This window comes from Microtus ochrogaster, unplaced genomic scaffold, assembly GCF_000317375.1.
Source record: "Microtus ochrogaster isolate Prairie Vole_2 unplaced genomic scaffold, MicOch1.0 UNK41, whole genome shotgun sequence".
Lineage (NCBI taxonomy): Eukaryota > Metazoa > Chordata > Mammalia > Rodentia > Cricetidae > Microtus > Microtus ochrogaster.
Genome location: NW_004949139.1, coordinates 1396593 through 1408094, shown reverse-complemented (window position 1 = coordinate 1408094; position 11502 = coordinate 1396593).

Genomic DNA, 11502 nt, shown 5'->3' with positions numbered 1-11502 from the left:
CTGTCAAAATTGGGAGCGTGGGGTTAGGGGAAAAAGGGAGGTGAAAGGGAAGGAGGAGGAAGGGAACAGGGGGGAGGAGAACTTGAGGGAACAGGATAGTCGAGATGGAGGAAGGACAGAGATGAGAGCAAGGAAAGAGATATTTTGATTGAGGGACCCATTATGGGGCTAGAAGGAAACCTGGCACTAGAAAAATTCCCAGGAATCCACAAGGATGACCCCAGCTCAGACCCTAAGCAATAGCGGAGAGGGTGACCTAACTGACCTTGTCTTGTAGTCAGATGATTATCTTAACTGTCACAATAGAACCTTCAACCAGCAACTGATGGAAACAGAGGCAGAGACCCACATTGGAGCACCAGGCTGAGCTCCCAAAGTCCAGGTGAAGAGTGGGAGGAGTAAGAATATGAGCAAAGAGGTCAAGACCATGATGGGGACACCCACTGAAACAGTTTACCTGAGCAAATGGGAGCTCACCAACTCCATCTGGACAGAGAAAGAACCAGTATACGACCAAACTAGACCCTCTGAATGTGGGTGACAGTTGTATGCCTGGGGTAGACTGTGGAGCCACTGGCAGTGGCACCAGGATTTATCCCTACTGCTTGTAATGGCTTTTTGGAACCCGTTATCTTTGGATGGATACCATACTCAGCCTAGATATAGTAGGGAGGACCTTGGTCCTTCCACAAAGCAATGTGTCTTACCTTCACTGAGGAGTGGATAGGGTGGGGTGAGGGAGAAGGAGGGAATGGGAGGAGGTAAGGGAGTGGAAGCTGGGGTTGGTATGTAAAATGAAAAAAAGATTGTTTCCTTTTTAAAAAAAAATAAAATAAAAAAGTGGGGTTGTGAACCAAAGGCTTCCTGAAAATCTATGGAATACTTAGAAAGAAAGCCCTCTCTCTAGCACACACAATAAGAAAATGTAACCCAATGAGCATAGAATTAAAAATCTGAAAATTCCATAAAAGTGTCTGGCATTTGGGAAACTGGGAAAACCTGGGGATTCAGACTCCATGCCACAGGAAGTATCCCTGGGGATAGAGTTAATTATTCCCAGACTGAAATCAGCCACGATTGCTGGTTATGCATTGACACCCAGCCTCCATGATACATAGAGTTAGGAACTGACCAGATTGTCAGCTCAAACTCCTTGTAATTAATTGGTGGCAGCCTAAATTAACATTAGAGAAGGCTGAAAGTTGTCAATTTCCAAATCTTTTAACCCAAGCTCTTCCCCTTATTCTGATGTCCGCTGTTCTGCCTTGAGAGTCAACTCATCTGGACAACAGCAATATTCCCGAGACTACATGGTTGTCATGTACTAATGGCTTGATTAAATGTGCCTCTTCTGATGCTTTATGTAATGAAAAAAAGAAACAATAAATTTTAATATGGACCCTGGACTACAGGGAAAAAATAGGCAATCTGCAGCTGTCCTTCTCCCACTCCTGGTCAGAGCAGGGATTGCTAGCTCCAGCACCATAAACACATCAGCCTTTGTCACGGGAGATCAAACCTTAAGAAAATAAGTAGACAGGAGGATCAGGACCTAGAGGCATTGTAAGCTTCCATGTCTGAAACAAAACAACAGTTAGACTCCCTTGCAGAAGTGCTCCTGCAGAATCAGAAAGGCTTAGACCTACTTCTCGTGAGATAAATGGGACTGTGTGGCTTGGGGAGAAGCTTTTTATGCTGGTTAATCAGGAGTAATTACAAAAAATCAATCACGGTTGGGGAAGATGAGAGAGAGAGAGAGAGAGAGAGAGAGAGAGAGAGAGAGAGAGAGGGAGGGAGAGAGATTAGTTATTAGGGTGTCCATCTTTGTTCTCTTGGTCTTCCTGGCTAACTATTCTGCTACCAGTACTGACTGGTCCTTTAATTCTCATTCTGATTGGATAAATGAGGGGCCCTTCATCTTAAATTATAGAGCTGTATGAGTCCATGATTTAGACTAGTGGGGAATGTAACAGGCAGACCTTAGCATAATTAATTCCATGATGTAAGTACAATTAAAATCATAAAGCTCAGAATGTAGGAGTACCACCTGCCAAAATGAAAACAAAAGCTTAATGCTTCAAAGTCCATAGTTTGGAAAAGTCTCTAAATGTATTAGCCTTACTTTTTTGACTTCATTGTTATAGAATATTATTTTAAGGTGTATTGTTTATGCTCTGGAACATTTGTTTAATGACATAAAGATGTATTGCTTTTGTTTGTGCTGCATTTGGTTAGCTCTGTGAGCCTGTGATTCTTTGCCTGTCTAAACATCTGATGGTCTGTAAGAGATGAATGACCAATAGTGAGGCAGCAGAAAGGACAGGCGGGGCTGGCAGACAGGGAGTATAAATAACAGGAAATCTGGAAGAGGGAAGAAGAGCAAGCAATAGATGAAGGAGGAGGACACCAGGGGCTAGCCACCCAGCTAGCCACGGAGTAAGAAGGGAAGTGTAAGAAAAGGAAAATTCCAGGGGCAAAAGATAGATGGGACAATTGATGTTAAGAAAAACTGGCTAGAAACAAGCCAAGCTAAGACTGGACATAAATAAGAATAAGCCTCCATGTGTGATTTATTTCAGAGCTGTGTGGTGGGCCCCCAAAAGAACAAAGAGTAAAGAGCAAAAAATAAGCAACAACATTTTGGCATACTAATGTGGGACCTGAATATCCATCTAGAGCCTGAGAAAACTGAAAAACAATGGCTCCTTTAAAACCCCCTGATGTGCAGCAGAGCAGCTAAACACATTTTTCATGCTAAACAGAAAGAATTAAGTAAAAATGCCCGCCACAGGCAAGCGTCAGTATTTGAGAGCTCTAGGAAGGTTGAATGTAGTTCTTGGTCACTTATCTCTTACTGGGCGGAGAGCTTTAGGCTTTGTCCAGCCAGCAGCTAGAGCATGCCGAGGACCCGGGAGTAGTTTAACAATCTGAAGTTTGCTCGTGCAGACAAAAAAGGCTAAAAATACACAGTAAAGAGGCCCAGACGGAAAACCCTTTGAACAGGTTCCAGTGTGCCTTACGTTTGTAGTTTTAAGAAAGTGGGTATAGGCAGTTATAGAAAGAAATAATTTTTTAAAGTCTTTAAAGAGACAGTAAAAATAACATAAAATAAAAAAGTCATGTAAAGATGGGAAATACACAGGGAGTCTGGATCCTGTATAGTGTTGTGTTGATTTTGAAATTTTTGATTGCATAAAAGCAAAAGACAGCTGCTAAGAGACCTGGAATTGGAAGAGGGGCTGTTGAAATAAGCCAGCCTATACACTTTAGGAATGTCTTAATTATTATAAAAAATATCAAAAATGTATTTTTCAAATGGAAATCAAAAATGCTTTGGAGAAGCAGTTTTGTTTCCACGGGATACAAGAGGCTGTGGGTTCGTTCCAGGTTGAGCTGGATCTGGTTTGATCAAAGGAGACAACCTAAAATGTGTCAGGTGATATATCCACAAAGGTCACCACCAATCTTCTCAGGACTTGCTCATTATCTCAAAATTTTATCAGGGACCTTAAAGATGCTTTGCCCTTATTCAACAGGAAGGGTCGAGAGGACACAATGTCCACATCCCCAAGAGCCGGATTGTGGGAAGCTTTTGGTTATTTTAGTTGGTTATGGATGTTTGTTACTAGGATAATAATAAAAACTATTTATCTCAGATATTTTTCATTGATATGGATTTTGTTATATTGATACAAATTTAAAGTTAATTTTGTTATACTGTATATATGGTTCTACTCTTGTTTGGGATATTGTACTTATGCAGTTCATTTAAAATATAATGTATAGGGGCTGGAGAGATGGCTCGGTGGTTGAGAGCATTGGTTGTTCTTCCAGAGGACCCGGGTTCAATCCCAGCATCCACATGGCAGTTCACAGCTGTCTGTAACTCCAGTTTAGGGGATCTGACACATTCACACCAATGCACATGAAATAAATTCAAATAAATTATTTAAAAATATATAATGTATAAAGAAGAAATTAGCTTAATAGTTAATCTAAAATAATTAAACTTGTAGTCACATTAGGTATATTTTCAAGATTAAATAGGAGTATTTTAAATAGATAAATTATTTTCAAATATTTCAAAGACCTATGGAATGCGACATTTAAAACATTTTTTAACTTGAGGCTTCTCATGAAAATGAGATATCTGCTCCTAGCAGCACCAGTTTACTTCATAAAAAGATTATGGACATTGAAGAAACTCCTTATGTAGTTTGCCTTCATTGTGGCAAGATTAGCCACTGGGCAAAGAAACTGCTCCTGCCAACAAGTACTGACAGTGTGCTGTGCAGACTGGATATGCAGATCACACAGGAAAACGACAGTAGAACTTTGCCAAAACAAGGCAAATTTTCTGCTTCATTGAAAAGTCTTACGGGTACTCTAGGCCTATAGGCTGAAGATGGATGCCCCAACACTGCAGAGGAACTTTGGGTGACTATCCAGGCAGCCAAATGTCTCTGTTAGATAATATTACATCTTTCTGGGTCTTTGATGGAACTTAAGACTAGATATAGCTGCATTTTTCCTTAGTTATGATAGAAAGTAAATCAGTTATAAAACTTTGGATTCACTAAAATAATGCATTTCTCCTCTGAATATGCTAACTACAAATGGACGGAATATTATAAGTGTAACTCTTACTCGATAACTGTCTTGTTGTATATAATTTTATTATGTTAAAGCCAAAACCTCTCTTTTTATTTAGACAACAAAGGGAAAATACTGTAGAATATTATTTTAAGGTGTGTTACATTTGTTTGTTTATGCTCTGGAACATTTGCTTAACAATGTAAAGATTGCTGCTTTTGTTTATGCTGCGTTTGTTTAACTCTGTGAGGCTGTGATTCTTTGCCTGTCTAAAACATTTCTAATAAAGATGGTCTAATAAAGAGTTGGATGGCCAACAGCAAGGTAGGAGAAAGGGTGGGTGGAGCTAGCAGGAAGAGAGTATACATAGGAGAACTGTGGAAGAGGGAAGGAGGAGCAGGATAGAACAAGGAGGCACCAGAGGTCAGCCACCCAGCTAGCCACAGAGTAAGAAGGAAAGTGAGATACAGAGAAGTAAGAAAAGGAAAGATTCCAGGGGTAAAAGATAGATGGGATAATTTAGGTTAAGAAAAACTGGCTAGAAACAAGCCAAGCTAAGGTCAGACATAAATATGCTAGAATAAGCCCCCATGTGTGATTTGAGAGCTGTGTGGTGGGCCCCCCAAAAGAACCACAAATAGCAAGAGTAAAAACTGGCTAAAACTTCCTGTAGTTCTGCTTTTGGATCACTCTTCTTGTTAATTGAAGTGTGTCAACCAGTAGGGTTGTTGTGAAAGGCTTGCTGCCCCACTGTCTTCCCTAAGACTCAGTGTAGCCACTGGCCAGCTAATAAAGACTTTCTATTGGTTTATGTCCACGTCTGAGCAGCATTTTCTGACAGACACCCTAAAATACCACAGCCCTTTTTGTATTTTTGACTCTAAATCCAGACCCACATGATCAAAACTGCCCAGTTCTGCTGCTTGATGGGGCTGGAACTGGACCCTCATTAGAACACATGTTCATCAGCTTTCTGTGGTTTGCTTCACTGGTTAAGTTCTTCCTTAATTCTTTTTCACAAGTTGGAAGCTTAGCTGGGTGGGGTTTTGCCTGGGTCACCCCTACCTTTATTCCATTCAGATTCAGGCTTTTCTTTAAGTTTTTATCTCAAGAGCACTGGACTTAGCCCCACTACAGTTCCTGGGGCTCTTTTTTCTCTCAAACTACGTTTTGGACTTTTCCACCCTGATCTTGCTCCATTTCATTATAGACCTCTGTAAGAGTGACCACTGATAATCACAGGACATAGTCAATACTAGGTTGTCCTGAAATCTCCACTGCTAATGAAATTAAACTCCAAAACTCTTCCATCTAGCCTTGGGCAGATTGTTTTGGACTTGGGCAGAAAGCAGCCACATTGTTTGCCAAACTATCACAACAATGGCCTGAGGCCACTTAGTAGTGTTTTTCTGCTCTGAAAGCTCTTGAGCTGGGAGTTTCCACAGTTCAAATCATCCTCAGCACCAGTGTCTTCCAGGCTCCTCCTTGTATGGCCCTACTTGTAAGTCCCTGTTAAAGTGTTTAATTAAGCCAAACAACCAATGTTTACATTCTGCTAACAAGAAGCATGGTAAAGTCTATCACCTGTTCCCTGGTACCAACTTCTGACTAATCAACTGTTCTGGACCACAACAACTCTTATAAATATGATTTATATCATATTTATAAGATATAAAATGATATAAAAAAAGTATTTGTTTGGTACTTGCTTAAAGTTTCGGAGATTTAGTCCATCATCAGCATGGTAGGAAGCATGGTGAATGCAGACAGACATTGTCCTGGAGAACCCCCTGAGAGGCCTTCATCCAGATTCATGAACAGCAGGAGGAGAGAGTCACCTCCAGTGACCCCTAAGGGCTAGGATTACAGGGATATAGGTCACCACATCTGGGAACTCTAGCACAATGTTCAGGTTTGCATTTCTCTGCCAGTAGGATTTTGTGCCTTCAGTTCAAAATCAGTCATCAGGATCAGACAATGATATGTTTTGTCCAATATAACATTATGGGATTATCCAGTAGTGTGAGAATGAGTCAGAGCACTTGAGTCTGTGGTACCAAGATTGTCTGAGAGATCTAGAATAAAGAGAGAGCTAGGGCAAGAGCAATTCTATCTATATTCTCAGCCACTGAGGAGGCTTGAGACCAAGACTTTGTGTCAGTCACAGTAACATAGCAAGACCCTGTCTCCAACAAGGAGGAGGAAGAAGGGTAGGAAGTAAGAAGTAGAAAGTGAAAGAGGAGGAGGAGGAGGAGGAGGAGGAGGAAGGGGTTAGGTCTGTAACTTGCAGGATCTGAGAAAGAGACTTACCTCCAAATATACCCCAGCATAAGCACACACTCTTCCACGCTCTATTTCTGGGAAAGTTCAGTTATGAAAGCAGGATGCAGAAAAGGTTCCGGACGTTATTTTGGAGAAGCCTCTTTTTTCCTCTTTCCTGTATATGATGGGAGAGGAGGTTACAGATTTTTGGTCATTTGTGAAGAATCCAAGAATAAGAAAATAAATATGTAGATTTTAAAAATAAAAATGTAGAAATAAAGAAATATAAAGTTATAAGTCTAGGAGAATGAGAACAGACTCTCAGCAGCTCTCTCAGCAGATCAAGGATCAATTGCTCACAGTGAGCTATTTTCTCGGATGCTTGGGAAACCTCCACCATTTCATTTTACAACTGGTTGTTTTATTTACAAGGCCAGAGCTTCTCTCTACAAATTGAGAGTAGTGTCCTGGCAATATTTGATAAACGACAGATGTGAACTGAGTTAACCTTTAGAAGACAGAGATACTGACCTGCGGGTTAGGCACTGTCTCTGTTATGGAAAACTGGCACCATTAACAGGGAAGCATGGGGCTTCAGTACACTGCCTGGAGGTACCAGGAGACACATTGGACAAGGTAGAAACACATGTTTGACTAATGAGCTCTGATTATGGACGTTGTAAAGTGTGGCAGTCTGTGTCTGAGTTTTACCTTGAGAAAGTGTGAAAAGCTTTCTGCTATCTTCTAAGTTCTCAGCCTAAGAACCAGTTATTCTGATTTATTAACCTTCTAGTATTACTAGCGGTCCCTTTCTGACTAACTGATTAAGACAACTGTTTTCTTGCAACTAGTGACTTTCGCTGTAATCTCCTCTGAAACATATTTCATGATAGCTGCGTAGTTACCCATTGACCTTAGAACCCACTTCCCTCCTATGGCCAGGGCAGGATTGTAAATATTCCTTTGTTCAGAACTAATGCTTGGTGCCCCTACTATAAAAAGTGAGTTCAGAAACCGGCCTTTGGCCACAGCCTAACAAACACCATCTCTGGCTGTGGTCTCAGCTAGCTGATAAGCTTCTGTGCCCCGCAGTTTTTTTTTTTATTTTTATTTTTTATTTTTAAGTTTGCTTCTGGTTTTCCTAAGATCTGGTTTCTGGAATAATGTTTGCTTCTGGTTTATTAGACTTGGTGGGTGTTCTCATCTTTGCGGGACCCCCCTGGACCCAACGACTTGGTCTGTTATGACATTTTCTACCTAATATGTCACCCAGTGGTAGTGTCTAGGAACACAGAAAGCTGTTGGATTTGTTATAAGATCTAGGATTGAAAGAAGCAGGTAGCTGCCAGAAGAAACTCTAAGATCAACACATGGTTCATATGCTTTGGAATACGGAGCAACTGAGGATGAAAAATATGAGCCTTAAAATGGTCACCTCTTTTCACCTTTACATAATTCCCTGGAGGTGCTCAAGTGATTTTCCGGTGGTTTTGTTTTGTTGACAGGGTCTCACCATGTAGACCTGGCTGGTATCAAATTCACAGAGATCCTTTGCCTCAGCCTGCCAAGTGCTGAGATTAAAGGTGTGAGCCACTACAACAGGCTTTCGGGTTATGTGTGTTACATATTTTTCCTTAAACGGCCAACCTCTCCGCAGATGCAATAATTCCAATCAGATCAAATTAGACTGAATTAGAAGACACCCAGGTTTAATGGCTGCTGCTAGCATTCCCAGGTGCCCCGCACCTGGAAAATCACGGAGAGGGGAACAGAGAACCAAAAACTATGAAAAACCAGGAGACCATGTGTTCATTCTCTGGAGGACAGCTTCAATAGCCTCTGGGAGTAGTCTTGATCTTCCCTGGAAAGGGATCACTGTTTGGTGGGCTTTCTTGCAGGTGGAGTTTGGACTGAGGCAACTCCCAGGGGAGGGAGCTTGTGCCAGGAGCTGGGGTGAGGCCTAAGCTTATTTGAATAAGGATGTTAGGGCTGAGATGATGTTTTTAACTAAACATTTTTTAGACTCCTTATATATATAAATGCCAGGGGGCTGGGGTAAAGCTCCCTGCCGAACAAATTCTAAAGTTGATGTATTGGACAAAGGTCAACAAACTTCTGCTTTCTGCAGTCCCCACATATTGCACACACCGTCTCCCCCCATCAACCCAGTGGGGAGCAACAGAAAAGAAGGTCCTGACTGATTGTGGCACAGACAAGAGAAAAGATGCAAGATGGGAATGCAGTTTGGTTGGTAGAGCGACTGGTGAGAGCACCAGGTCCTGGGGTCTAGTGTTGCACAAATAAGTCTAGTTTAGTGGGAAGAGAATCAGGATTTCAGGTTATCCTCAGCTTACATGGCCAGTAAGAGGCCAATCTGGGCTACTGGGACCTTGTCTTGAACAAAAGCAAAAAATGAAAAACTCAAAACAAAAAGTGATGGAGAATAGATATGGTATATTTAAGTAGTTTATCTAATTTAGGCAGTTCATAAACCATCTGGCTTTCAAACTAACTTGAAACTGAAAGTACATTGTCCAGAGAATAAAAAGGCCACAGCAGCCCTTCTGTAACATTTGCGTTTAGAAGAGGCCAGAGACCCAGACACCAAAGATCTGCTCAGGTACTTGATAAATCTGAACTCTGTCCTCTGAAGGGAAAGCCTCTAAAGTCCAGGGGACACCGAGAAAAATAAAAATCTGAGGGCTACAGTGGGTAGAATTGTGGGTAGGGCGGCAGTGTTTATGACTCAAGGGTTAAAGCCATAAGGTCAGTTCTGGGCAAGAAACAGCCAGTGCAGGGAGATGGGTCAGATCAAGAGAAAAGAAAGACAGACAAGAGGCTATCAATCTTTCTAGAGACTTAAAAATATAATGCAGGATCACACAGTTTATCTCCCGGGTCCTGCGGGAAACAACTGGTGTCTGTGTACATAGTCTCTGATGGAAATACACTTGTTTCTTTCTGCACTTCCTGGGTTTTCAGAAAAGAACAGGGATATGCTCAAATAATCCTATTTTTCTCCATACAAACATTCATTAGCTTCTATCATCTTCTTTGCTTTATTTACTCGTTTTTAATTTAAGAATTTTAAAAGGTACGCTGTTGCTGTATGGCCCAGTCTAACTCAGATCTCAGGACCCTCCTGCACCAGATCTCCTGTGTGTTGGAACTGTAGGTTTATTCTTTTATTTCAGTGTAGGATCTTGGAGATCAAGTGCAGACATAAAGCAGAAGGGGAGGAGAACGGGAGTGAGTGAGGAGAGAGGGGATGGGGTGAAGGGAAAGAGAGAGACGGGTGTTTTTACTGAGATCCAAGGTGTTCGCCACATGATTTCCAGGGGGATTTTAATCAGCAGGAGTTCATTCTGGGGCTGAGGTGTCTCAAGCTGCAGCTTCAGTCTGAGTGGACTGAGGGGCAGAGGGGTCCCTCGCTGTCTATGCTTAGCCGTCCATAGGGAAGTAGACATCAGTCTTGTGAAAGGCAAATCTTTGGATCAACCACATGAGGAACTAGGGAGGGGAGGAAAGAACTGGAAGCTTACTGCAGGCTGGCTGAGCCGTGCTTCCTGAACGAGAGGCCCCGATGCTGACTGACCAATGCTACAGCATCTCTTTCTACTGGCACCTCCATCTGGGTTTTCTCAGACATCTGCCTTCAAAACAGTTTCGAAGCTTAAGTTTTAAGACAATAAAGTGGGGGTGGGGGGTGGGTAGTTCTAGCTGAGGCCAGAGGAAGAGCTCGAATGTGGAATTGTGTGCTGTGTAAAGAGGCTTCGCCGTCCAGATGCTTTTCTGGCGTGTACAATATCCTGGGTTCACCCTCAGCACTGATCAACTGGGATCCATGCACGCCGTTACCTCCCCAAAAGCAAACTCTGTCCTGGAGAAATCTCTCAGTGGTAGAGCAAGTACTTCCTCTTGCAGAGGAGTCAGAGAGTTCAGTCCCATCACCCATGTCAGGCAGCTCAGGAGCCTGTAACTCCTGCTCCAGAGGGCCTGACACCTTTGGCCTCAGAAGGCGCCTGCACTGAGGTGTACATACACCCCAACCCAGGACATGCATTCATACTTATTATTAAAGAAGAAAATTAAATATTTTCTCTTAAGCAAATTGTATCAGAATTAACTAACAAAGGAACCCATTATAAATGCTAAATGCATTGCTTGGAAACTGGGGTCCACAAGTCTCTGTTGGTGACAAGTTTCCAGAGAACTTCTCATACAGTCAAACTTTAGGAATCTTTTTGAATAAGTAGCCAAATTCTAAGTGGCTCCAGGATGTACTCGAGAACAAAGGAAAGTGCCTGCATTTCTATTTCTGGCCAGAGCTTAATTTTTCCTTTATTTGAGAGTTTCATTACATCCTAAACTGACCTGGGACTTGGGATGTCCCTGCCTCCACTTCCCAAGGACCTTCCAAGGGCTAGGATTATAGGTGTGTTCTGCCTTAACTGGATGTCTAAAAGGATTTTAAGAATTTAGAGAGGAGCCAGGCAGTGGTGGCGCACGCCTTTAATCCCAGCACTCGGGAGGCAGAGGCAGGCGGATCTCTGAGTTCGAGACCAGCCTGGTCTACAGAGCAAGTTCCAGGACAGGTTCCAAAACCACAGAGAAACCCTGTCTCGAAAAACAAAACAAAACAAAACA